This window comes from Geotrypetes seraphini, chromosome 3 (assembly GCF_902459505.1).
Source record: "Geotrypetes seraphini chromosome 3, aGeoSer1.1, whole genome shotgun sequence".
Taxonomy (NCBI): domain Eukaryota; kingdom Metazoa; phylum Chordata; class Amphibia; order Gymnophiona; family Dermophiidae; genus Geotrypetes; species Geotrypetes seraphini.
In genome coordinates, this window is record NC_047086.1 from 118,573,397 (window position 1) to 118,601,041 (window position 27,645).

The 27,645-nt window shown below is 47.0% G+C and overlaps 1 protein-coding gene across 1 annotated transcript in view; it reads right to left on the reverse strand.

Moving 5' to 3' along the window:
- Positions 1–26,639, reverse strand: part of LOC117357615 (cysteine-rich venom protein ablomin-like) — a 121,315-nt gene extending 94,676 nt beyond the window's left edge. Inside the window, exon 1 of the mRNA XM_033938453.1 lies at positions 26,569–26,639. The gene's annotated coding sequence lies outside the window, so the exon portion shown is untranslated. The remainder of the gene's footprint in view (positions 1–26,568) is intronic.
- Between the last annotated feature and the right edge of the window lie 1,006 nt (positions 26,640–27,645).

The following is a 27,645-nucleotide window of genomic DNA, read 5'->3' on the forward strand; positions in this document are numbered from 1 at the left end:
TGGTGCAGGACGTATTGATTCAGGCAGCCTGATCCAGGCAAATGGTGCGGCAAGAAACAAGGGACAAAGTCTGGAGATGCCAGTGGAAGAGAAGGGTACAGATAAGAGGGCTTTCCCGATGAGCGGAGATCACGGTGGGGGGGGGGGGCGGGGAGCATAGGGGGGAGATAAGTGAGGCGAGATATCGGGGGGCTTCAGAGCAAATGCACTTGTAATTCAGCAACAGGAGTTTAAACTGTATTTGGAAATGGACGGGGAGCTAATGAAGTGACTTGAGGAGAAAATTTAAAACAAACCAGAGAAAATATTTCTTCACACAAGGTGTAATTAAACACTGGAATTTGTTGCTGGAGAATGTGGAGAAATTAGTTGGCTTAGAACATAAGAATTGCTGCTGTTGGGTCAGACCAGCGGTCCATCCTGCCCAGCAGTCCGCTCACGCGGCGGCCCTTGGTCAAAGACCAGCGCCCTAACTGAGACTAGCCCTACCTGCGTACGTTCTGGTTCAGCAGAAACTTGTCTAACTTTGTCTTGAATCCCTGGAGGATGTTTTTCCCTACAACAGACTCTGGAAGAGTGTTCCAGTTTTCCACCACTCTCTGAGTGAAGAACTTTCTTACATTCTTACGGAATCTATCCCCTTTCAATTTTAGAGAGTGCCCTCTCGTTCTCCCTACCTTGGAGAGGGTGAACAACCTGTCCTTATCTGCTAAGTCTATTCCCTTCAGTACCTTGAATGTTTCAATCATGTCCCCTCTCAATCTCCTCTGTTCGAGGGAGAAAAGGCCCAGTTTCTCTAATCTTTCACTATACAGCAACTCCTCCAGTTCCTTAACCATCTTAGTCGCCCTTCTCTGGACCCTTTCAAGTAGCATCATGTCCTTCTTCATGTACGCTGGACGCAGTACTCCAGGTGAGGGCATACCATGTCCCGGTACAACGGCATGATAACCTTCTCTGATCTGTTCGTGATCCCCTTCTTTATCATTCCTAGCATTCTGTTTGCCCTTTTTGCCGCTGCGCTCATTGCATGGATGGCTTCATCGACTTGTCGATCATAACTCTCAAGTCTCTTTCCTGGGAGGTCTCTCCAAGTACTGCCCCGGACGTCCTGTATTCCTGCAAGAGATTTTTGTTACCTCCATGCATCACTTTACACTAATCCATGTTAAACCTCATCTGCCATGTTGATGCCCATTCCTCAAGTCTGATTATGTCACGTTGCAGATCTTCGCAATCCCCCTTTGTCTTCACTACTCTGAATAACTTTGTATCGTCTGCAAATTTAATCACCTCACTCATCGTACCAATGTCTAGATCATTTATAAAGATGTTGAAGAGTACGGGTCCAAGCACCGACCCTGTTGCCTCCCACTGGTGATGCTCTTCAAGTCCGGGTATTGTCCATTTAACCCCCACTCTCTGTTTCCTATGATCCAACCAGTTTTTAATCCATGTGAGTATTTCACCCTCGATTCCATGGCTCTCAATTTTCCAAAGTAGTCGTTCATGCGGAACCTTGTCAAACGCCTTCTGAAAATCCAGATATACAATGTAGACTGGGTCGCCCTTGTCTATGTCTGTTTACTCCCTCAAAGAAGTGCAGCAAGTTCATCAAACACGATCTGCCTTTGCTAAAACGGTGCTGACTTGTCCTCATCAGCCCGTGTCCATCAAGGTGATCAATGATGTGTTCCTTTATCAGCGACTCTACCATTTTTCCCGGTACCGAGGTCAGACTCACCAGTCTATAGTTTCCCGGATCTCCCCTCGAATCTTTCATGAAGATCGGCGTAACATTCGCCACCTTCCAGTCTTCTGGAATCTTTCCCGATTTGATCGACAGATTGGCTATTAGTTGAAGCAGTTCAGCTATGGTCCCTTTCAGTTTCTTGCTGACCCTCGGATGGATGCCATCTGGTCCCGGGGATTTATCACTCTTAAGCCTATCAATCTGCCTACACACCTCCTCTAGACTGACTGTCAATCCTGTCAGCTTTTCATCTTCATTTCCAGCATATAGCCTGATGGGTTTCAGTATGCTGTGTACATCTTCTTCGGTAAATACAAACACAAAAAATGTGTTCAGTTTGTCGGCGATTGCTTTGTCCTCTTTTAGTGCTCCCTTTATTCCATGGTCATCCAACGGTCCCACCACTTCCTTCGCTGGTTGTTTCTCCTATAATATATATCCTTGGCTATTTTTTCCTCATAGTCTCTTTTGGCCCCTTTTACTGCCTTATGGCACTTGCGTTGATGTTGTTTGTGCTTGTTCCAGTTTTCGTCCGTTTTTGACCTTTTCCATTCTTTAAACAAAGTTTCCTGTCTCTTATCGTTTCCTTCACTTCTACAGTGAGCCACACCGGTTCTTTGTTCTTTTTCTTGTTTGATCCCTTCTTGATATGCAGTATATATAGATTTTGCGCCTCAGTGATTGTGTCCTTAAAAAGGGACCAAGCTTGCTCTAGCATTTTTACATTGCTTATCCTCTACTTAAACTTCTTCCCTACCATGAGTCTCATCCCTTCGTAATTCCCTTTTCAGAAGTTCGGTGCTGTGGCTGTCGTTTTGGACTGATGTTTCTCCCCTGCATCCAGATCGAAGCGGATCATATTATGATCGTTGATTTCCAGCGTCCCTTCTACTTCTACATCTTGTGCCGGTCCTCATAGACCGTTTAGAATTAAGTCCAGAATTGCATTTCCTCTAGTGTTTTCCTTGACAAGTTGTTCCAGGAAGCAATCACCTGGACATCGTATACCTGGATTTCAGCAAAGCATTCGATAGCGTACAACACCGCAGGTTGCTGAACAAGATGAGTTCTATGGGATTGGGCGATACATTGACGAAATGGGTTGGGAACTGGCTTGGAGGTAGGCTTCAGAGGGTAGTGGTGAACGGAACCCCCTATGAAATAACGGAGGTGATCAGTGGGGTGCCGCAGGGCTTGGTCCTGGGCCCGATCCTTTTTAACATCTTTATAAGAGACTTAGCGGAAGGGCTGCGAGGTAAAATGACATTATTTGCCGATGACGCCAAACTAAGCAATGTAGTGGGCAAAAGCACAACGGACATAGATTCAATGCCCAACAACATGATGCACGACCTACTACTACTGGAGCGCTGGTCTAGGTCCTGGCAACTCAGCTTCAATGCCAAAAAATGCAAAGTCATGCACCTGGGCAGCCAAAATCCATGCAAGACTTACACCCTTAATGGTGAGATCCTAACAAGAACTGAAGCAGAACGAGACTTAGGGGTGATTGTCAGTGAGAACATGAAGACTGCCAATCAAGTGGAGCAAGCTTCATCCAAGGCAAGGCAAATCATAGGTTGCATACGCAGGAGTTTCGTCAGCCGTAAGCCTGAAGTCATTATGCCATTATATAGATCCATGGTGAGGCCCCCACCTGGAGTACTGTGTACAGTTCTGGAGGCTGCATTACCGCAAGGACGTGCGGAGACTTGAGTCGGTCCAGAGAATGGCCACAAGGATGGTCTCAGGACTCAAGGATCTCCCGTACAAGGAACGGCTGGATAAATTAAAGCTATACTCACTCGAGGAACGCAGAGAGAGGGGTGACATGATCGAGACATTCAAGTATCTCACGGGCCGCATCGAGGTGGAAGAAGATATTTTCTTTTTCAAGGGTCCTGCGGCAACAAGGGGGCATCCGTGGAAAATCAGGGGCGGGAAACTGCACAGGGACACCAGGAAATTCTTTTTTACTGAAAGGATGGTTGATCACTGGAATAGTCTTCCACTTCAGGTTATTGAGGCCAGCAGTCTGCCTGATTTTAAGGCCAAATGGGACAGACACATGGGATCTATTCACAGAGAAAGGTAGGGTAGGGTCTTTGGGGTGGGCAGACTAGATGGGCCGTGGCCCTTATCTGACGTCTATTTCTATGTTTCTAGGTTTACAGCATCCAAGAACTTGATCTCTCTAATGTAGCTGGAGGTGCCTAGGTTCCAGTCTATTCCCAGATAGTTGAAGTCACCCATGATAACTGCGTTGCCTCCCTTGCAGTTGCCTTTAATCTCATCCGTCATTTCTCCGTGAATTTCTTCGGACTGCCTTGGGGGTCAGTAGTAGATGTCAATCATCGTTTCCAGGCCATTTGTTCCCAGAATTTTGACCCATACAGACTCTAACCTATCCGTCAGTTGTGGTGTGTTCTCTACAGTAGATTCAATTCCCTCTTTGACGTATATGGCAATGCCCCCACCTTTTTGAGCCACTCTGTCTCTGTAGTATAGTTTGTATCCCGGTAGCACAGTGTCCCAGATGTTTTCCTCAGTCCACCATGTTTCTGTGATGCCTATGATGTCAACGTTATCTCTTTGTGCCATAGCTTCTAATTCACCCATCATATTTCTAAGGTTAATTGCATTCGTGTACATACACTTGAGTTTGCGGCCTGTTCCTTTCTTGTATTTCCTTCCCTCTTGTGTCCTTTTCGATCTGTCTTGCCTGTGATCCAGTGAGTCTTTCCCTCTTCTTGCATGGTATCCTCCAGGTATACCAGTTTTCGAACCATCGACTCTCTCTTGGTCGACTGTCAGCTTTCCCCTTCTTACTAGTTTAAAAACTTCTCAACTTCTCTCTTGATGTTGCTTGCAAGTAGCCTCGTTCCGTCTCTGCTGAGGTGGAGTCCATCCTTCCTGCATAGTTTGCTCTTCCCCCAGAATGTCATCCAGTTGCGCAGGAAATGGAATCCTTCCTCACACCAGCGCCACATCCACACGACTGCTTGCAGCTCCATCTGCCTCTTCTCAATGCTATCCTCTGCGTTCCGGTCTTCAGCTTCCTTCCCAGCATCTGGAACTGGTCCTTCAGTAATTCCCTGTTGTAGCTCCTGTTGCTCACTTTGTTTGTCCCCACATGGATCACCACTGCCGTATCTTCTTCTTCCACACTGTCAACGATCCTGTCGATGCGGCTCACTATGTCTTCTACCTTGGCACCTAGTAGGCAGGTCACCAGCCGATCCAGTCTTCCTCCTTCTATGTGGCTGTCGACTTGTCTGATGATGGAGTCCCCCACAACAATTGCTGTCCTCTCTATCTTCTCTTGATTCTTCAGCTGCAGGTCCATGTCTCTGGTGTATATCCATCTCTCTTACCACTGGTCCGTATCCTTCGTTCTCGCTGCACTGTCACCCATTTCTTCGTGGTGGTTGTCTGTCGGGTGGTCCACACTCTCTGTAGGTGTCTTTCGGCAGTTCCACTGTTGCTGGTGATTTTCCATGGCCTCCCTGTATGCCTCCTTTATGAACTTCTCCAGCTCTCGGACTTCTTCCTCTATGGTATCCTCTGTCTTGTTCTCTGCTTCCCCTGTCTTGATGTTCTCTGCATCTCTGTCTCCCTCCTCCGCTGCTTGAAGTGCCTCCAGTTCCAGTATTCTACCCTCCAGGAGTCTGATTTGTCTCTTCAGGCTCTCTAGTTCTCCGCATCGAGCGCATACATAAGACTGCCTCCCAGAGGGGAGGTAGTCATACATATGGCAGACGATGCAGAAAACTGGGTAGCTCAACATCTTGCTTCCATCTTCTGCTTCCATTGCTGCCTGCTTGACGGTCTGCTGTGGATGCCTTCTGTGTCTGCTGTGGTTGTCCTCTGCACCTGCTGTGTCCTCTGTGCCTGCCTGACTGCGGCTGTCCTCAGTGCCTGCTTTCCTCTGTGTCTGCCTGGCTGCCTGTCCCCTGCGCCTGCTGTGTTCTCCTTCTGCTCTCCTTTAGCGGTGTGTGGTTGTGTGTCCTCTGTACCTGCTGGGTCTACCTGGTTGTGTGCCCTCTGTGCCTGTTGTAGTCTCTTTCAGCTCTGCTTTAGCGGTGGCTCATCTCTTCTCAAGGCCCTTTGCAAAGTGCTCTCGCTAAGGCGAGCGCCTTTAACGTTCGCCTTCGCGCACAGAATGGCTGAACACCGTTGTCCCCTCCCCTTCTAAAGCGGAGCTTTAGTGGTCGATGTTGTGGGGGTGGGCGGAGCTAACTCTCGCCGATTCCCCTCTTGGTCTCCTGCCTCTGCTTCTCTCTCCTACTCTTTTTTCAGTTTTTTCCCCCTCTGGCTTCTCTTTCCCTCTGCCTCTCTCTGCAACTGCTTTTCTCCTGCTCTCCCCTGCTCAGAGTTTTGAAAAAGGTTTGGATAATTTCCTAAAAGAGAATGTCTTAGGCCATTATTGAGATGGCTTGGGGATATACACAACTTATTATGCTGCTTATTCCTAGAATAAGCAGCATAAAGTCTGTTTTACTACTTTGGATCCAGTTAGGCACCTTAAACCTGGGTTGACCACTGTTGGAAACAGAATAATGGGCATGATGCACCTTCGCTCTATCCCTCTATGGCAAGTCTTATGTTCTTACCTATGAATTACTCCTGCTTTGCCTTACTAGGTGATCAACCCACATCCAACTAATCCAATAAACCACCCAGTTGATCTCTCCCTTCCTGTACCTGTTGCTACCCACTGTTCTATCCACTTCCAAACTCTCATATCCAATTACTAAGGGCTAGATTCACTAAGCCCACTGATCAAGGCCCAACCACTTAGCGACCCCTATGTGACTCCGACCCGATTCACTAACCTTCCTCCCGATCTGATTCCTATCCGTGCATGCAAATGAGGGGAAGGGCATCCAAAAGTAGGAAGGCAGCGATTCACAAAAAATAATTAAGGAACACCGACTGGGCTGGCCGATCAAAAAAGAAGCGACTGCTGAGGACTAGTCGCTCACGTCTCTGCTGACTCTCCTGAGCATTCTCTCCTATGTGTCCCCTGAATTTCAACCAGCTGAGGCATCTCTCCTGCCTTCTGACACCCATGGTTTTAAAGCAGGGCTGCACTGCGGGGAAAGGCGGCAGAGAGCAGGAGAGTCGGGGCGGTACGGAATTCATTTTGGTCATTTTCTTCTGTTAGGCACGGGGCTGCAATGCGGGGAAGGGCAGGAGAGAGCAGGAGAGTCGCGGTGGCACAGTCATTTTGGTCTTCTTTCAAGTTTCAAGTTTATTAGGATTTTTTAATATACTGCCTATCAAGGTTATCTAAGCGGTTTTTCTTGCTTCAGTCTCTGTATAACGGGCCACTTGCATTAACCACAGGCTTCTTCCTTGTGTGGAAAGCAAAACTTGATGGAGCACGGAGCGCATGCAAAGACCATTTACAGACAAAGAAGATGGTATGCCCTTGTGTCGGGATCGCTCAGCAGCGATCCCTGCGGTTGGTGGGGGGCATTCCTCTGATTGCCCCCCATTTGAATATGGACCCTTAGTGAATTGGTTGGCCTACCATGGATTGCACCATGGATCGCACACAGATCGGACATGATCGGGCAGATTAATCTAGCCCTTAATCTCCCCTTCAACTTTCATTTTCAGCTACCATACACAATACTTAACTTCCAAGGCACTGACTTCAAATGCAAGGGAGATTTCGTCCGACAATGTGGAGGCTATGTGGTCAACCTTGAAATCTACCCTACACGTAGCAACAAACCGCTACATAAAATCGGTAAGCAAACGGCGAAGAAACAATAGACCCCAAAGGTTCACTCAGACCTCGTTAAAGGAAAGAAACGAGCATTCATTTCCTACAAACTTTTGGAGACAAGGGAGGCTAAAATAGAATACATGGCCACGTCTACAGCTGTCAAAGTGGCAGTCAGAGAGGCCAAGCACCGAGTTGAAATAAACCTAGCAAAAAACATCAATGAAAGGGGACAAATCCTTCTTCAGGTACATTAGTGACAGAAAAAGAAACACTGATGGGATAGTACGTCTTAGAAAACCAGACAGGAATTACATAGAATCGGACTCAGATAAAGCCGAACTACTAAATGAATACTTCTGCTCGGTCTTCACCCGCGAGGCACCGGGGTCCGGCCCACAATTGCAGGCAAAGCAATGTTCGGAAGACCTGTTTCGAAATTTTGAGTTTGCACCTGGTGACGTCTACGAGGAACTATCAAGACTCGAGGTGAACAAAGCCATGGGACCGGACAATCTACATCCCAGAGTACTCAGAGAGCTATGTGATGTCCTAGCGGAACCGTTATCCACACTCTTCAATCTCTCCCTGAGTGCAGGAAGAGTCCCCTTGGACTGGAAATCAGCTAATGTTGTTCTTCTGCACAAAAAGGGTTGCAGAGCAGAGGCTGCGAATTACAGACTGGTGAGTCTAACATCGATAGTGAGTAAACTCATAGAAAAACTAATCAAATGAAAATTGGACACGATTCTGGACGAGGAGAATTTACGCGATCCCCACCAACACGGATTCACCAAGGATAGGTCCAGCCAATCCAATCTCATCAGCTTCTTTGACTGGGTAACAAGAAAACTGGATTTGGGAGAGTCCCTGGACGTCGTATACTTGGACTTCAGTAAAGCTTTTGATAGTGTCCCCCACCGCAGGTTATTGAACAAGATGAAATTGTTGGGATTAGGTGAAACACTAACTGCATGGGTCAGCATTTGGCTGAGTGGTAGACTTCAGAGGGTGGTGGTTAATAGTACCCTCTCTAAAACATCGGAGGTGCCGCAGGGCTCAGTCTTGGGCCCAATCCTTTTCAACATATTCGTAGGAGACCTGACTCAAGGGCTTCAAGGTAAAATAACGTTATTCGCCGATGATGCCAAACTCTGTAACATTGTAAGCAACAGCAAATTGTCCGATAGTATGACTCAGGATCTGCTTTTATTGGAACATTGGTGCTCGATCTGGCAGCTAAGCTTCAACGCTAAAAAATGCAAGGTCATGCACCTTGGCAACAATAATCCATGCAGAACGTACACATTGAATGGAGAAACCCTGGCTAGGACTGCAGCAGAACGAGATTTAGGGGTGATCATTAGTGAAGACATGAAAACTGCCAATCAAGTGGAGAAGGCTTCATCCAAGGCTAGGCAAATGCCGGGTTGTATCCGTAGGAGCTTTGTAAGTCGGAAGCCCGACTTCCTAATGCCACTGTACAGAACCATGGTGAGGCCTCATCTGGAGTACTGTGTGCAATTCTGGAGACCACATTACCGTAAAGATGTACTGAGAGTTGAGTCGGTTCAGCGAATGGCCACCAGGATGGTCTCCGGGCTCAAGGATCTTCCGTACAAAGGCTGAACAAATTGCGACTATACTCTCTCGAAGAACGTAGGGAGAGGGGAGACAAGATTGAGACATTTAAGTATATCACTGGTCGTATCGAGGTGGAAGATGATATGTTCTCTCTTAGGGGACCCTCGACCATAAGAGGGCATCCGCTAAAAATCAGGGGCAGGAAGTTTCATGGCGACACCAGGAAGTATTTCTTCACCGAAAGAGTGGTTGACAATTGGAATGAACTTCCAGTGCAGGTGATCAAGGCCAGCAGTGTGTCAGATTTTAAAAACAGATGGGATGCCCAGGTCGGATCTCTAGGAGGGTAGAGTTAAGGGGATGGGTCATCAGAGTGCGATATCTCAAAGGGTAGCTAGGGGGGAGGGTCAATAGAGTGGGCAGACTTGATGGGCCTTGGACCTTTTCTGCCATCACTTTTCTATGTTTCTAATCTAAGAGGCACAGAGACGTAGCCAATGTCACGAGAATCTCAGATGTCCAGTATACTGGGGAATCCCTTTGGGTTAATTTGGCCAGAGGGAAGGACAAATGCTTGTATCTTGGCGTAATTTACAGACCCCCAAGACAACAGGATGACCTGGATATGGAAATAATCGAAGATATAGAAAATATCACCTTGCGTGGGGACACAGTATTGCTAGGTAACTTCAACATGCCTGATGTGGATTGGGTTACACTTACCTTTGCTTCCGGCAGCAGCAGGAGGCTATTAAACTCTATGAAAAGAGCAAGCCTCAGGCAACTGGTGTTGGAACCGACAAGGGATCAGGTAATACTGGACCTGATACTTACCAATGGAGAAAGTGTCACAGAGGTCTCGGTGGGCGACACATTGGCCTCCAGTGACCACAACATGGTATGGTTCAATATCAGGAAAGGTTTCACTAAATCTACTACACTAACCAAAGTCCTCAAATTCAAGGACACAAATTTCAAAGAAATGGGAGACTTCGTTCACCAGGTGCTACAAAGCCAAGAAGAAACCGATAACGTGGAAGACATGTGGTCGACTTTGAAAGCAACCATACAAGAAGCAACAAACCGCTATGTAAAATCAGTAAGTAAACAGCGAAGGAACAATAAGCCACAGTGGTTTACTGCGGAGATCTCAGACCTGATCAAGGAGAAGAAAAAAGCATTCATCTCTTACAAACAATCAGGGAAGCAGGACTCTAGAGCAGACTACCTGGCCAAATCAAAAGCCGTCAAAACAGCAGTCAGGGAGGCTAAATTCCTCATGGAGGAGTCTCTAGCAAAGAATATCCAGAAGGGAGATAAATCCTTCTTCAGGTATATCAGTGATAGAAGAAAAAACTCAGGCGGGATTGTACGTCTTAGGAAACCAGACGGAGACTATGTGGAAAAGGATTCGGAAAAAGCCCAACTATTAAATGAATACTTATGCTCAGTCTTCACCCGAGAAGCGCCAGGGCTCGGCCCTCAGCTACAGACAAGGGTTGGCTCAGTTGACCCGTTTAGTAACTTTGAGTTTACGCCCAGCAGTGTCTACGGTGAGCTGTCAAAGCTCAAGGTTAACAAAGCAATGGGGCCGGACAACCTGCACCCCAGGGTGCTTAGGGAGCTGAGTGATGTCTTGGTGGAGCCACTGTCCGCGCTCTTCAACCTCTCCCTTAGTACAGGCAGCGTCCCGTTGGACTGGAGGACGGCTAACGTCATTCCACTCCACAAGAAGTGGAGATCAACTGCTATTACACCTAAGCAGCAACGAGACCAGCCACAACCACCGAGAGCACACAGACCCGATACTACCAAGAGTGTTAACTATTCCCCCCCTGCAATCCGCTAAGAAGATCGACTGTCGGCTCCGGGCGGCTTTCTCGCAGAGGAGAGAATCCTGCATTCACCGTGGGCCTCATCTGGGGCAGCCTCCTTGGAGCGGCTGGGGCACGGGCAGTGTGTCTGGGAGGGAATGCATGGATGGGAGAACATCTCAGGGGAGGAGACATAGGCATCCTGGGACTGTCGGCCAAGTCTCTTCCCTGAAGAAGCCCTTTCTGGAAACGTCAATCGCTCCTCCTAAACTTACTTGCTCCACTTCATCACTTCATCATGCTTCTATTCTTTTCTCTCCTCTCTTCTACCTTCCAAAGTATTTAGATCAATGCTGTCTTGTTAAAATGTTTATTTATTTTTATTTTTCCTCTAACTCTACTTTTCACTTCTCTATTACCCTCCAGGTACTTTAGTTAGATTGTGAGCCTTCGGGACAGTAAGGGAATTTTTCAAGTACCTTTCTTATTTCTAATCTTAATGTATATTTTCTGTAAACCGCTTAGAACCTAACGGATGTAGCGGTATATAAGAAATAAATTACATTACATTACAAGAAAGGCTCAAAGATGGAGACAGCAAACTACAGACCAGTGAGTCTAACATCGATAGTGAGCAAACTAATGGAAACTCTAATCAAACACCAATTAGATAAGATCCTGGATGAAGAGAATCTACGGGATCCCCGACAACATGGATTTACTAAGGGGAGATCCTGCCAATCCAACCTGATCAGCTTCTTTGACTGGGTAACGGGGAAGCTGGATATTGGGGAGTCCCTGGACATCGTGTACCTGGACTTTAGCAAAGCATTCGATAGCGTACCACACCGCAGGTTACTGAGCAAGATGAGTTCTATAGGATTAGGTAACACATTGACGAAATGGGTTGGGAGCTGGCTTGGAGGTAGGCTCCAAAGGGTGGTGGTGAACGGCACCCCCTCCGAAATGACGGAGGTGATTAGTGGAGTACCACAGGGCTCAGTCTTGGGCCCAATCCTATTCAACATTATTAATTGACGCGCATTGGTTACCAGTTAACCATAGGATCCTCTACAAACTGATGTTCCTAATTTTTAAGTCCCTCACATACAGCGAACCACAATTTATTTTAAAATCACTTATCCCATACAAACCCCAAAGATCTTTGCGCTCATCTAATCAAAATTTATTAACTGTGCCATCGTTAAAAATCATTGAAATAAGAAGAGCTGAGATGTTTACTGTTGCAGGTCCACAATGGTGGAATTCCCTTCCCCATTACATCAGAATAGAAAGTGATATCTTAATATTTAAAAAGCTTTTAAAATCTTATTTATTTAGGGACGCCTTCGATTTATAACTTAACTTAAGGACGCCTTTAATCAATTCTTATGCAAGAAAAGCTTTAAAATTTTACCCTACCTTTCGTTCTTTCCTGGTTTTTTGTTTTTTTTCTTTTCCCCCATTGTAACTTTACCCTCCTTCCCAATCTTTCATGTAAGTCATAATTGATTTTATTGTAATTAGGTTAAAGTTTCTATATTATATTATTATGTACATCGCCTAGAATTTCGAAATAGGCGATTCATCAAATGTGAAATAAAACTTGAAACTTGAAACTTTATAAGAGACTTGGCAGAAGGGCTTCGAGGTAAAATAACATTATTCGCCGATGACGCCAAACTGAGTAATGTAGTGGGCAAATGCACAACAGACGAAGATTCAGTGCCCGACAACATGATGCACGACCTACTCCTACTGGAGCGATGGTCTAGGACATGGCAACTCAACTTCAATGCCAAAAAATGCAAAGTTATGCACCTGGGCAGCCAGAATCCATGCAAGTCTTATACCCTTAATGGCGAGATCCTAGCAAAAACGGTAGCAGAACGAGACTTGGGGGTAATCGTCAGTGAGGACATGAAGTCTGCCAATCAAGTGGAGCAGGCTTCGTCCAAGGCAAGACAAATCATGGGCTGCATATGAAGGGGTTTCGTCAGTCGTAAGGCGGAAGTCATTATGCCATTGTATAGATCCATGGTGAGGCCCCACCTGGAATACTGTATGCAATTCTGGAGGCCGCATTATCGCAAGGATGTGCTGAGACTGGAGTCGGTGCAAAGAATGGCCACCCGGATGGTCTCGGGACTCAAGGATCTACCATACGAAAAACGGCTTGACAAATTACAGCTATACTCGCTCGAGGAGCGCAGAGAGAGGGGGGACATGATCGAGACGTTCAAGTATCTTACGGGCCGCATCGAGGCGGAGGAAGATATCTTCTTTTTCAAGGGTCCCACGACAACAAGAGGGCATCCGTTGAAAATCAGGGGCGGGAAACTACGAGGTGACACCAGGAAATTCTTTTTCACTGAAAGAGTGGTTGATCGCTGGAATAGTCTTCCACTACAGTTGATTGAGGCCAGCAGCGTGCCTGATTTTAAGGCCAAATGGGATCGGCACATGGGATCTCTTCACAGGGCAAAGGTAGGGGAGGGACATTAAGGTGGGCAGACTAGATGGGCCGTGGGCCCTTATCTGCCGTCTATTTCTATGTTTCTATGTTTATCCTATAGGGCTGAGGATACTTGTGTTGGCATGCAGTTGGAGCTTAAGGGATGGACCTTTATTTGCAATGTTGCTGAAGTACCAATAATGTTTAAAAATGTTTGTCATTTGCTGGTCCAAATAGTTACTTGGAGAAAAAGAGTTAACCTGTGTAAAAACTAAACTAAACTAAACCTTAAGTTTATATACCGCATCATCTCCATGAGTATGGAGCTTGACACGGTTTACAAGAACTTAAATAATAGGTAGAGAAGAAGAAAAAGGTTTACATGAACTTATGTGTAGAAGGGAGGAGAAAAAAGGGGGGGAGGATAGAGTTACAATTTGGTGAAAAGCCAAGTTTTCAGTTGTTTGCGGAATAATTGAAGGGATCCCAGGTTCCGCAACGGGATGGTGAGGTTGTTCCAAAGACCTATGATTTTGAAGAGAAGGAATTTTCCCAGCTTGCCTACATAGTGGATGCCGCGTAGAGAGGGGAAGGCTAGTTTATACCTTTGGGCAATTCTGGAGGAGTCAGGACTGGAGGAGTTGAAAGGGATAAGGGGAGGAAGATGCCGTGAATGATCTTAAAAGCCAGGCAGGAACATTTGAAATGGATTCTGGAGATTATTGGGAGCCAGTGAAGTTTGGCAAGGAGTGGGGAGGCATGGTCAGAGTCAGTGATGGGTAAATAAATTGGATTTTCAAAATCCCAGAGTAATGCAAATATTTTTATAATATGCAAATCCCCCTCTCCCCTATAAAAAGAGGTATCCAAGGGATGTATAAAAGATATACTTTGCATTACAAAAAGGTGAGCATGTAGACAGTCCACCACTAATGCACCTAACCTTAAATGCAATTTTTTTCTAAATATATGTGTGTTTACTGTATTTATCCCCATAACAGTCTAATATTCTGAATAAATGTACATATAATAATTTAGGCACTCACATACACTCATCCACTATCCCACACTTACATTCCAACATAATCACCTCCAGTACCAAATTATGGTGGCATGAACATGGCTGTAGCTTTATTAACAATTTAATATACAAACAGAACAAGGGAATTAATCAAAATCACTTCCATTAACATATTGCAAACAATGTCATATCCCTTTGTCATTCCCCAGCTAGATAGTGTCATACTAGCTGTTCAAGTTTCAAGTTTTATTAAAAGTTTTATTAATCGCCTAAACAAAGTTTCAAGGCGATGAACAATAAAAAAAACAACCAATAGGTTGAGAGTGTGAGGGGCAGCGGTGGGAGGTAGCTCCACCCACCCCTCTCACATCAGCAGAACACCAATCCGGAGCTCCCCCTTAAAAGGGGAGGGGCCAATGGTGATTCCAACACTGAGCCATGAGAGCGGGGCAGGCAGCAGAAGAGAGTTGGGAGCCAGGAGAGAGTAGCGAGGCAGGAGAGAAGAGGAGCAGAGAAGAGGGGAAAAGAGGCATAGGAGGCAGGAGAGAATGAAGGGCAGTGGTGAGAGGTAGCTCCACCCACCCCTCCGACATCAGCAGAACACATCCGGAACTCCCCTGTAAAAGGGGAGGGGCCAACGGACCTCAGCCGTTCTGTGCGCATCAAATAGAGCTTTAAAGGCGCTCACCTTAGCGAGAGCGCCTTTGCGAAGGGTCTTAAGGGATGAGTCACTGCAAAGAAGAGCAAAGGGCAACCACAGCAGACACAGAAGACACACAAGCAACAAGCAACAACAAGCAAGCAAGGGTAGCAGGTTTAAACTCAGGAGAGGGATTTCACAGTAACACCATGGACGCTACAAAGAATCCCACACAAGGAGAAGCCACTTCAGACAGAAGACCGGAAAGCGGACAGCAATGGAAGCAGCAGACAGAAGCAGGATGTTGAGCTACCCAGTTTTCTGCACTGTTTGCCCTATGTATGACTACCTCCCCTCTGGGAGGCAGTCTTATATATGCACGCGATGCGAGGAACTGGAGGGCCTGAAGAAACAAGTCAGACTTCTGGAGGGCAGAATACTGGAACTAGAAGCACTAAGAGCAGTGGAGGAGGAGGACAGAGAGGCAGAAAACTTCAAGACAGAGGAAACCATTTAGGAAGAAGTCTGGGAGTTAGAGAGGTTCATTGAGGAGGCACTGAGGAAAATCATCATCAACAGTGTAACTGCCAAGATACACCTACAGTGAGTGAGGACCACCTGGAGGACAACCACAAGGAAGAAATAGGTGACACAGCAGCGAGATCTGGAAACAGCCGAGGGAACCCACAGGAAGGCAAGTCTGGTGCAAGCCAATGCCAGGATGAGGGAAGATGGAAGTGCATAGAGGACACGGACCTATGGCTGGAGAGATGGACATAAACCAGGGACACGAACCTGCGGCTAGAGAGACAAGAGAAGACGGTGATCGTCATGAGGGACTCCATCATCAGACAAGTTGACAGCCACAAAGCAGAAGGAAGACAGGATAGGCTGGTCTACCAGGAGCCAAGGTAGAAGATATAGTGAGCCACATCAACAGCATAGAAGAGGAAGATACGGCGGTGGTGATCCACATGGGGAAAAACAACATGAGCAACAGGAACTACAGCAGGGAAGCACTGAAGGACCAGTGCTGGATGCTAGGAGGGAAGCTGAAGACTAGAACACCAAGAGTAGCGTTCTCAGAGATCCTGCCGGTACCCAGGGCCAATGAGAAGAGGCAGACAGAGCTGCAAGCAGTAAACACATGGATGAGGCGCTGGTGTGAGGAAGAAGGATTCCACTCTGTGCGCAACCGGACGATGTTCTGGGGGAAGAACAAGCTCTACAGGAAGGATGGACTGCACCTCAGCGGAGACAGAATGAGGCTATTTGCAAGCAACATCAAGTGGGAAATTGAGAAGTTTTAAACTAGGAAGAAGGGAAAAGCCGACAGTCAACCAAGAGTCGATGGTTCGTGAAACAGTATACCCGGAGGATACCATGCAGGAAGATTGCGGGGAAGACTCACCAGATCATAGGCAAGACATTGCCAACAAACTGAACACATTTTTTGTGTCTGTATTTACTGAAGAGGATATACACAACATACTGGAAGCCGACAAGCTATATGCAGAAAATGAAGACGGGAAACTGTCAGGGTTGATGGTCAGTCTAGAAGAGGTATGCAACCAGATTGATAGGCTTAAAAACGATAAATCCTTGGGATTTATCATCCGAGGATAAACAAGGAACTGAAAGGGGTTATAGTTGAACTGCTCCAACTAATAGCCAATCTGTCGATCAAATCAGAAAGGATTCCAGAAGACTGGAAAGTGGCGAATTGCGAGCCATGGATTCGAGGATGAAATACTCACATGGATTAAAAACTGGTTGGTGGATAGGAAACAGTGGGGTTAAATGGACAATACTCGGGCTAGAAAAGCACCACCAGTGAAGTGCCGCAGGGTTCGGTGCTTGGACCTGTGCTCTTCAACAATATTTATAAACGATCTGAAAATTGGTACGACAAGTGAAGTGATTAAATTTGTGGACAATACAAAGTTATCCAGAGTAGTGAAGACGCAGGAGGACTGCGAAGATCTGCAACATGACATAAACACGCTCGAGAAATGGGCCGCGACATGGCAAATGAGGTTTAACGTGGATAAGTGTAAGGTGATGTATGTCGGTAACAAAAATCATATACAAGAATACAGGATATCCGGTGCAGTACTCGGAGAGACCCCCAGGAAAGAGACTTGGGAGTACTTGTCGACAAGTCAATGAAGCTGTCCGTGCAATGTGTGGTGGCAGCGAAAAGGGCAAACAGAATGCTAGGAATAATTAAGAAGAGGATTACAAACAGATCAGAGAAGGTTATCATGCCACTGTACTGGGCCATGGTATGCCCCCACCTGGAATACTGTGTCCAGCACTGGTCGCCATACATAAGAACATAAGAACATAAGCAGTGCCTCTGCCGGGTCAGACCATAGGTCCATCCTGCCCAGCAGTCCGCTCCCGCGGCGGCCCAAACAGGTCACGACCTGTCTGACTAACCAGAAGGGGCCCCCTTGCCACCTTGGTTTCCCATCGAAGTCCTATCTTTCCATCGAAGTCCTAATCCTCCGGTCTTGCACATTCACGACTTGGTTGGGTTTCCATACTTATTACCTGGTTAGTTTTCTATACTTGTATTACATCCCAGCACCTCTCTCAGTATCCCACGATCCCTTTATCCCTCAGGAATCCGTCCAATCCCTGTTTGAATCCCTGTACTGTACTCTGCCTGATCACTTCCTCCGGTAGCGCATTCCAAGTGTCCACGACCCTTTGGGTGAAAAAAAACTTCCTTGCATTTGTTTTGAACCTATCTCCCCTCAGTTTCTCCGAATGCCCCCTCGTACCTGTTGTCCCCTTCAGTCTGAAGAATCTGTCCTTATCCACCCTCTCTATGCCCCTCATGATCTTGAAGGTCTCTATCATATCTCCCCTGAGCCTCCTCTTTTCCAGAGAGAAGAGCCCCAGCCTATCCAACCTCTCGGCGTATGGGCAGTGTTCCAGCCCTTTTACCAGTTTCGTTGCTCTCCTTTGGACTCTCTCAAGTACCGCCATGTCCTTCTTGAGGTGTGGCGACCAATACTGAACGCAGTATTCCAGATGTGGACGCACCATCGCTCGATACAATGGCATGATGACTTCCCGCGTCCTGGTTGTTATACTCCTCTTTATGATGCCCAGCATCCTGTTGGCTTTTTTCGAGGCTGCTGCGCACTGTGCAGATGGCTTCAGTGATGCATCCACCAGCACACCCAAGTCTCTCTCAAGTCTGCTGTCTCCCAACAATGCCCCCCCCCCCCAATTTGTAGTTGAACAACGGGTTCTTTTTCCCTATATGCATGACCTTGCATTTTTCCACGTTAAAGCGCATTTGCCATTTGTTTGCCCAGTCTTCCAGCTTGTCCAGGTCCCTTTGCAGGTCCTCACACTCCTCCCTGAACCTAACTCTACCGCACAGTTTGGTATCGTCTGCAAATTTTATAACCTCGCACTTTGCCTCCTTTTCCAGGTCATTGATAAATATGTTGAAGAGTAACGGCCCCAGCACCGATCCCTGTGGCACACCGCTCGTGACTCCCCGCCAGTCAGAATATTGGCCCTTCACTCCGACCCTCTGCAGTCTACCCGACAACCAGTGCTTGATCCATCTGTGCACATTGAAAGGACACATTTTAATGGATAAGTTTTCTGTCTCTGTCTAAAAGGATGTCTTTTGTTCCTGCCTGTGCTGGAGGTAATCAGATGCAGAATGTTTGTGTTTACTCTCTCGATGGTTTGGGAAGAGGTCATTTAATCATGTTAATGAAGTTTCGTCTTTAAGACAATACAAGCTCAAGCCCCCTACCATGTACATATCCTGCTCACGCACCCCCTCCCCTCTCTTGTCCATCCCCCTTTTCCTGTGATGGTTACCACTGACCCATGTAACAGATATATAAATGAATGCACACTCATAATAAATCAGGCAAAATCTCTTTAGAATACTGGCTACCTATCTTTCTTTCTAAGGGGAATTGCCTCCAGATGACAGAGTGTTTTGCAGGGCAGTTTCGGGACCAAAAACGGATCCTGTTTGTTTCACACATCCCCTCCCACCCCGTGGTTCCACAGCTTCCTAAGCAGCCTTTCATGTGGCACCTTGTCGAAAGCCTTTTGAAAATCGAGGTAAATGATGTCTATGGGTTCCCCATTGTCCACCCGACTGCTTATTCCCTCAAAGAAGTACAGAAGGTTCGTTAAGCATGACCTTCCCTTACAGAATCCGTGCTGGCTTGTTCTCAGTAGGCCATTTCTCTCGATGTGCTCGCAAATGCCGTCTTTGATCATAGCTTCCACCATCTTCCCTATAATTGAAGTCAGGCTCACCGGCCTGTAGTTCCCGGGGTCACCCCTCGATCCCTTCTTGAAGATAGGTGTGACATTCGCCAATTTCCAGTCCTCTGGTACCTCTCCAGTTTTCAAGGATAGGTTGCAAACATGCTGGATTGTGCCCGCTATTTCTTCTCTTAGTTCCTTTAGAACCCTTGGGTGGATCCCGTTTGGGCCCGGTGATTTGCCACATTTTAACCTGTCTATCTGTTTGAGGACATCCTCCTTACTTACCTCTATGTGCTCCAATTTTTCGGCCTGTTCCCCACTCATGAGCTCCTCTGAGTCCGATATATTAGATGTGTCTTCTCTCGTGAAAACCGACGAGAAGAACGTGTTCAACCTCTCAGCTACCTCTTTATCCTCTTTAATCACTCCCTTCCTATCCCCATCGTCCAACGGCCCCACCTCCTCTCTCGCTGGTCGCTTCCCCTTTACGTAACTGAAGAATGCCTTGAAGTTTTTCGCCTCCCTGGCCAGCCCCTCTTCGTATTTCCCTTTTGCTTTTCTAACCTCTCGGTGGCATTCCTTTTGGCATTTCCTGTGCGCCTGGTGATTTTCTTCCGTTGGGTCCTTTTTCCATCTCTGGAAGGATACTTTTTTTGTCATTTATTGCCCTCTTTACTTCAGTTGACATCCAAGCCGGGTCCTTTGACCGCTTGTTCTTGCAGCCTTTCCTGAAACTGGGGACGTACATTCTTTGTGCTTTCTGCAGGGTGTCCCTGAATAGGGTCCAGGCGCTTCCTACAGTCTCCATCCTAAAGATGTTTCTGAGCTTCCTCCCCACCATTTCCCTCATAGCAACATAGTTTCCTTTCCTGAAGTTGAGCGCAGTTGTTGCGGTCCTCCTTACTATGGGAGTCCCTCTTTCTAATTTGAATCTGATCGTGTTGTGGTCACTGTTGCCTAGTGGTCCTCCCACTTCTACCCCTCTTGCAGGCCCCCCTAATCCGTTTAGGATGAGGTCAAGAGTAGCACCCCCTCGCGTCGGTTCCCTGACTAGTTGCTCCATGAAGCAGTCCCTCACGGCTTCTACAAATCCTGTTTCCCTAGTGCAGTTGGAGTGACCCGTACTCCAGTCTATCCCCGGGTAGTTGAAGTCCCCCATCACTGTTACACTTCCAGTCCTGCATTCCTGTCTCAGTTCAGCTTCCAAGTCGTGTCCGACTCCTTCTGGCGTACCAGGTGGGCGATAGTACAGCCCCAGTTTTATGCCTGCACCCTTGTTTCCCGGCAATTTGACCCATAGCGATTCCAGGCCCTCTGCCTTCGTTGCCCTATCCATCCCGATCGACATGAAGAAGGACACAGTACTACTCGAAAGAGTCCAGAGAAGAGCAACTAAAATGGTTAAGGGGCTGGTGGAGTTGCCGTACAGTGAGAGATTAGAGAAACTGGGCCTCTTCTCCCTTGAAAAGAGGAGACTGAGAGGGGACATGATCGAAACATTCAAGATAATGAAGGGAATAGATTTAGTAGATAAAGACAGGTTATTCACCCTCTGCAAGGTAGTGAGAACAAGAGGGCACTCTCTAAAGCTAAGGGGATAGATTTCGTACAAACGTAAGGAAGTTCTTCTTTACCCAGAGAGTGGCAAAAATCTGGAACAGTCTTCCAGAGCCCGTTATAGGGGACAACACCCTCCAGGGATTGAAGACAAAGTTAAAGTTCCTGCTGAACCAGAACACACGCAGGTAAGGCTAGACTCAGTTAGGGCACTGGTCTTTGACCTAAGGACCACTGGTCTGACCCAGCAGCGGCAATTCTTATGTTCTTATGTTCTTTGCTATTTACAAAAGCCAACAATTAAAGACTACAGCCTTTTTGCTTGTATACTTACCTCCTCCTATTTGTAAAGACAAAATCACCCTTAACTACTTCAAAGCCTATTCTATTAGGTGATTTTAATATTCACTTTGATGATCCAAATAACTCCTATACGGCAGAACTTTCTACCTTATTTTTTAACTTGAGCTTACATCCATTGATAACATCACCTACTCACAAAGCTGGCTATACCTTGGATATGGTACCAGTCCCAAATCTGACTTCTCAATAAGTCATGGTCTGACCATAACTTAATAACTCTTTCTTTCATTCTAAATAAAAGTACTTTATATGATACTCCAAAAACAATCTATTTTCGTGATTATAGTAAATTGCAGGCCAATGTTATTTAAACAATATTTAAGCTAAAGAAGATTGAATGTACTAAAGATTGAAGGCTCTGCTCCTCACATGCCCGCGGTACTGCAAAGCCTGAAAGATCTCAAGGCAGTGATGCACTCAAGCAAACCATAATCTTTCCTCCAATTGACTGACAATCACCTATATCAAACCCCTTCCCATTTCCACAAAAGCTGCAATTCCTCAAGCAGAGCCCCCCAAATCCTCCAACTGTACACTCAAAACAAGCCAAGGAGGGAGGGCTGGGACTTTTTCACCCGCTACCCTTCCCCACCAAAACCCTTCTTCCTACCCACCTTCCCTCACAGCAAAACCTTGCCAAAATTCCTCACTCCTTGAACCCACACCTAACACCTCCTCTCCTCCATTGCCCGCCAATCCAATCTTACTAAACTCTCCCCCTCACCAACTCCCCGTCACAGTTAACCCCTTCCCCTACCTTCCATCTCTTCCTTATGAGTCGTGCGTGCTCAGCTAAGTTAACACGCCCATGGTTGAGCCCATGAGCATTTCATACCTTGAGTTTGAGCATCATTTTTTCTGTGTAGATATACATGTACAGTAACTCCTTTTAGGTGGATGTTGTATTGAAAATGTACCTTTATGTAACAATTCCAGCACAGACAAGGGGCTGCTGAAAAGTTCTCAGCCCAACGGAGGTGCAAATCATTTGCATGCTAACGCGACCAATCAATCACTCAGTGAGCGATTGACATATGCGCAGAGCCCTAACAGCAGTGACAGGGGAAGCAGCATCCTGTCACTGCTGTTAGGGCTTCTTTTTTTATAATGGCACAGATGCCACTGTACTCCCGAACCCCCTCAAATGGCAGGAGAGATGCCCAATCCCTCCTACTTTACAGAACACCCCGTGCAATGCACCCCCAAACCACCGTCCCCCCTGAACCCAAAAAAATAGCAGAAAGGATGTCCACTCTCTCCTGCCACAGGACCCCCTCCGAACCTCCCTCATCCCTTTTTAAAATTTTGGAAGCAGAAAGCCAACTGTGAGGCTCCTGCTTCGGGCCCGCCAGTCGTAAATGATGGGCTTTCCCTTCCCTGGTGCATCATGTGATGCCTGGGAGGGCATGGCGCGGGGGTGTTCTGCATGGCAGGAGGGAGCGGGCATCCTTCCTGCCATTTTTTGGGTGGGGCAGTGTCTCAGGGGTACCTGGCACATGGGGGGCATGATACAGGTGTGTTCTGCATGGCAGGAAGGAGTGGGCATCCCTCCTGCCAATTTTCTCTCATGCACATTTGTCGGGTTCTTTGGGGAGGACCGTCATCGGTGGTGGAGGACTTTTTTTTTTCCATTTTAATTTATGGGACAGATATTTTGCATGTGTAACACACATACAATATCTGCCATTGGAAAAAAATGTGAAAAAAAACCCAAAACAGGCAGACCTGCCAGTAATACAGTTACCCCAATTGTTAGTGTTCTAGTAACAAAGTTACCATCAAATCTAGACCAGTCGGTTTTTACAATCTCTAAAACTCCATGTTTTTTTGGGGGGGAGGGGGGCGAATAGCCAAGCGATGTTAGTGCATGGTTGGTTTGGAAAATAGGCGCTCGAGGGGAAAAACGCACGGCAGGCCGTTTTGTGCAGCGGGTCAGTAAAAGTGATCATCACTAGAACTGTGAAAACAGTTTTAGCGACGATTGCTGACTTTAGTGCATTTAGCCTTTAGTCCAGCAATTTTCTACTTTTATCATTCCATATTTGTCTGAAATGAATGAAAAAAGTGGAAAAATCACTGAACTAAGGGGCAAATTATTTAAATGGCGTCTTGATTTTAGGCAGTGATATGCATCCTACCGCTGTCTAGCCAGCCAATTGTGACACACAATTTTAGAAAAAACCTACCTGAGGCAGGCAGCCTACACTGTAGATATTTTTAAGGGTCTAGGAGGGAGAAGTGTAGGAACACCGAAGCTCGCTCAGAACTGGGTTTGTGCGTGGTTATGCCCAGAAGTGGCCTTGGGCAAGTTTAAGTGATTCTAGGCATCTCCCTAGAGCCGCGACAGATTTCTGAAATGTAGGCCATTAAAATTCTGGCCCACATTTCAAAATAGATGCGGACAGTGAGATGAATGCTGCCATGATTAGCTGAGCAGCCTTGTCAGGGAACCCCCGAACCCCACTGCAAATCGGCCAGATGGAAGGATGCCCAATTGCCTCCTGTCGCCATCCTGAAACCCACACCTGACACTGTCCGCAGCAGTAGGGATGCCCAATTCCTCTTGCCGCCACCTCTGAACTCCAACCTGACACTATCCACAGCAGAAAGGATGCCAGCAGGGAATCCCTGAATCCATGACCCCCCTAATCTATGACGCCCCTCGACCAGAATCTACCACCCTAGAACCACAAACCCCCTGACCCCCCATACCTTTAGTTGTACATCAGGCCAGAGGGATGCCTACTCCCTCTAGCTGCCAGACCCGCCTTTTCACAATGGCGAGCCTTTTCCTTCCCAGTGAATTCTGGTTTACATTGGGGAGTGGCCTAAGACTCTGATTGGCTAGATTCTAAAGGCCTAGGCATGGCCTTTGGGATATGGCCAATCGGAGTCTTAGGCCACTCTCAGTGCATCCCAGAATGTACAGGGAGGAGGCATAAGACTCTGATTGGCCCAGGTTTCCTCCTATGGGTGGGGCCTTAGGTGCCTGGGACAATCAGAGCCTTAGGCCCCTCCCTGGTACATCCCAGGATGCATCAGGAAGGGGAAGGCCCAATTTTGTGAAGAAGCGGTCATGGTGACCAGAGGGAGTAGGCATCCCTCTAACCCACCGTATTATAAAAGGTACGGGGGGGTTGGAGGGGGGTTGATACATCCCTCCTGCCTATCACAGTTGGTGGGGGGGGGGTTTTCAGGGGGGGAGGCAGAAGGAATTTGGCATCCCTCCTGCTGTGGACAGTGTTGGGTAGAGGTTTGTATGTAGCAGCAGGTTTATTTTGAGGGTTCGGGCAGGAGGGAGTGGGCATCCCTCCTTCCGTGGGACTTCGAGGGGGGGGGGGTTCGGTGTAGCAGCAGGAGGAATTGGGCATTTTTCCTGCTGCAGACAGTGTCAGGTGGGAGTTTGGGGTGGTGGTAGAACAAATTGGGCATCCTTCCTGCCATAGACAGTGTTAAGGTAGGGGGGTTGCTGCTACTGCTGCTCAGCAGCAACACAATTTTTTAACCGGCACCTGTGACATGGGCGCCAGTTAGAGAATCGGGGTGGTTAGGCAGGGTTAGGCATCTGTCTCTTAAGGCAGATGTAATTCTGTATAGGATGCCAGAGTGCGATTCTCAGCCGCTTCTTAGGCAGCAGCAAAACCGGCATCCTTTATAGAATTTCCCCCTTAGTGTATGGCCCTCGATGGAGACTGTCCCAACTTTGTTAGTTGGACTGAGAACTTTTCAGTGGCCCCTCGTATGATACGCATCCAATGTTTACAGAAGGAAAATAGAGGGAATATGTTGATAAAGCATGATATGTTAATATTTCTAAAAAGACCTTAGAATTGATCAGTTACCTGAACACAAGCTTAATCCTCTATAGAGTCTCATTTAAAGAATAGAATATGGGTCTGCTTTTCTTCATTTCATTTAAAATGTGTGTGTGTAGTTTGCACATCTAAACTATTTTATACCCATAAAGTTTGTAAAATAATGACCTCTCTTTTAAAAAAACACCTAATAAAAACAAAGGGCTCCTTTTACTAAGCTGCGACAGCGTTGCTGCACGCGCTAGATGCTAACGCCAGCTGGCGTTAGTTCTAGCCACTATGACAGGGAAGCCTATCCACCCTGTGGAAAGCAGTAGGGTAGTGAAGCAAGATAGAAGGGAGAAAAGGCAGGTGAGGTCATAGCCAGGAATTCAGGCAGGGAGGGCACAGAAAACACAATCTATCCCCTATTACTCCTTTCCCAGATCTAGGGTGAAACGAGATCAATACAGAAGGGGGTGGAGTTAGCCACCGAGCTCTGCAGTCACGCAAGCCTCAAATAGGAAGACTGCAGGGAAATCAAGGAGTCTCAGCTGGCCCTGATTGGGGGAGCCAAGCAGCACATGGGGATAGCAGTTTCCAAACTTCTCTTGCCCACCAGAAAAGGAGTTTTCCGGCAGGCCAGCCAGCCAAGACAGAAAGCCTTACTCCAGGGAGGTACAGTAATGTTCCAATTGAGCCTTGGGGTAAAGGGATGGAAGTGTGGTATGATGATGAGGAAAACTACTCAGCAAAGCTCCCAAACACTCAGAGTGGGGGAAGGGTGGTAAAGCATGGAGTGGAGAACTTAATGGAAGAATCCCGTCCCTGGAATATAGAGTGGGAAATGCATAGTGAAGCTGTCCCAGAAGAAAGTGGGTTGGAGGAAGACATGGACATATAAGTGTGATGTGTGAAGCTGTTTTCATCCTCCCCGTAATGAGTCCAGTTTGCCCACAGAAACCTGAGCTAGAGTAAGGTTGCAGATAGTGATAAGGCAGCAGTGCCAAATTAAAACAGTGTTTCTGTAAACCTCAATTCACCAAGTTCCCAATAGACAAGCTGAAGGACTTTAGGGAGCATAATTCGGACAGGACTGAAGACCTTGATAAAGGGAGGCTTGCTCCACACAGCCTGCAAGGCAGGGCTGTGAGAGTCCTTAGAGGGGACAAAGTGATAGAGAAGAAAAGTGGTTACAAAGAAAACTTTTTTTTTTTTCTCTGTCTGGAAGATATTGGAAGGAGGGCTGGCATCTGCAGTGCTCAGCCATGCTGGCAGAACTGAGGGCTAGTAGAAGCCAGCTGCCCTGAGAAGGGAAAATATTAGGCATATGAAAGACTGAAAAGTTTAATTGATTTTAGAGTTATTCTTTTTGTTTACAAGGACTGTCCAGTCCCTGAACTAGAGCACGGGTAAAGTGCACTGGACTTAAGAGAAAGAAATCACATAGTTGATGCCTAGGAAAAACAATTGTTTATTTTTGGAATTTTTTTTTTTTCTTTTGCCTTAATAAACCCAGTGAAGTATTGTAAGAAATCCAGTGTCTGGGTTTTCCTTCAACCAACGATATAAAAGGCGCACTGAAAATCTTACCTGCGGTCCAAGCTGGGTTTTCCCACTTGCTCGGGGCCTGGCCCGGCCACAGGAATTTTGTGGCAGTGGTGGGATCTAGCGCCGCCCACAGGTTGGTGGAGGAAGTGCACCAGAAGGAAAAAAAAAGGAAATTTTGGTGAATTTTTTTTTTTCTTGTGGCTTGGAAAAAAAAAAAACTGTTTGCAATTTGGAAGGGAAGTATTGCCACCAGATACTGTGTGCAAAGACAGGCAATACCTCATTATTTGAACCCTAGAGTTTGGGACAATTTGAGTTTATTTTTCTGGGAAAAATCCTGAGTGCTGTAAAACAGTGATTAGGGTGATTTTGCTAATTGGACTTTAAGTGAGCCAATTTGTGGATTACAAGTACCAAGCCGGAAGGAAGTGCAGCAACAGGAGGGCATGGTTCTAGGCAAGGAATAAGAAGCAGCATCGAGGTGCCCAGGAGAGTAGGCTGCTGTGGAGCGGAGAGGAGTCCAGACGTGCGAGCCGTGTTCCAGAGGTCCTGATCGGTGGAGTGGCTGGGGAGGCCCTAAAATCCCAATGCTGAGACAAATCAGTCCCCAAGGTAATAGTGCTTAGGGGGTAGCTGGTGTGGATTGGAGAATAAGGGGACCAGAGTGCTCTGGAATAGAGAGGGGACAAGCCCTGAGTTAAAAGAGCCACACTTGGGTTCCCTTTCTCTCTTGTTTATTTTCCAGGATGGAGGCGTCCATTTCCTGACCGGTTTGGAGATGGAGATTAACAAACTCCAGCAGCGGTTCCAGGACATTTTAACGACCCAGGCAGATTTGTGGCAAGCGGACCACCAGGCACAGCAAACACGTCATGCAGAACTGTTACAGTAGCTGGGAGCCCAGATACAGGCCATTAACAACTTGGCACAGCGGCCTACACCGCCGGTAGCCGGCAGCGCTGGAGCAGTCGTTGGGCCGGTAGGCGCTCCTTTTGGGGAGCCTATAAGACTAAATAAGTTAACTGCTGAAGATGACATTCAAGACTTTCTTGTGGGTTTTGAAAGGGTAGCCGTTGCCTCACACTGGCCAGTGGACCAGTGGTCAGTTAGACTGATTCC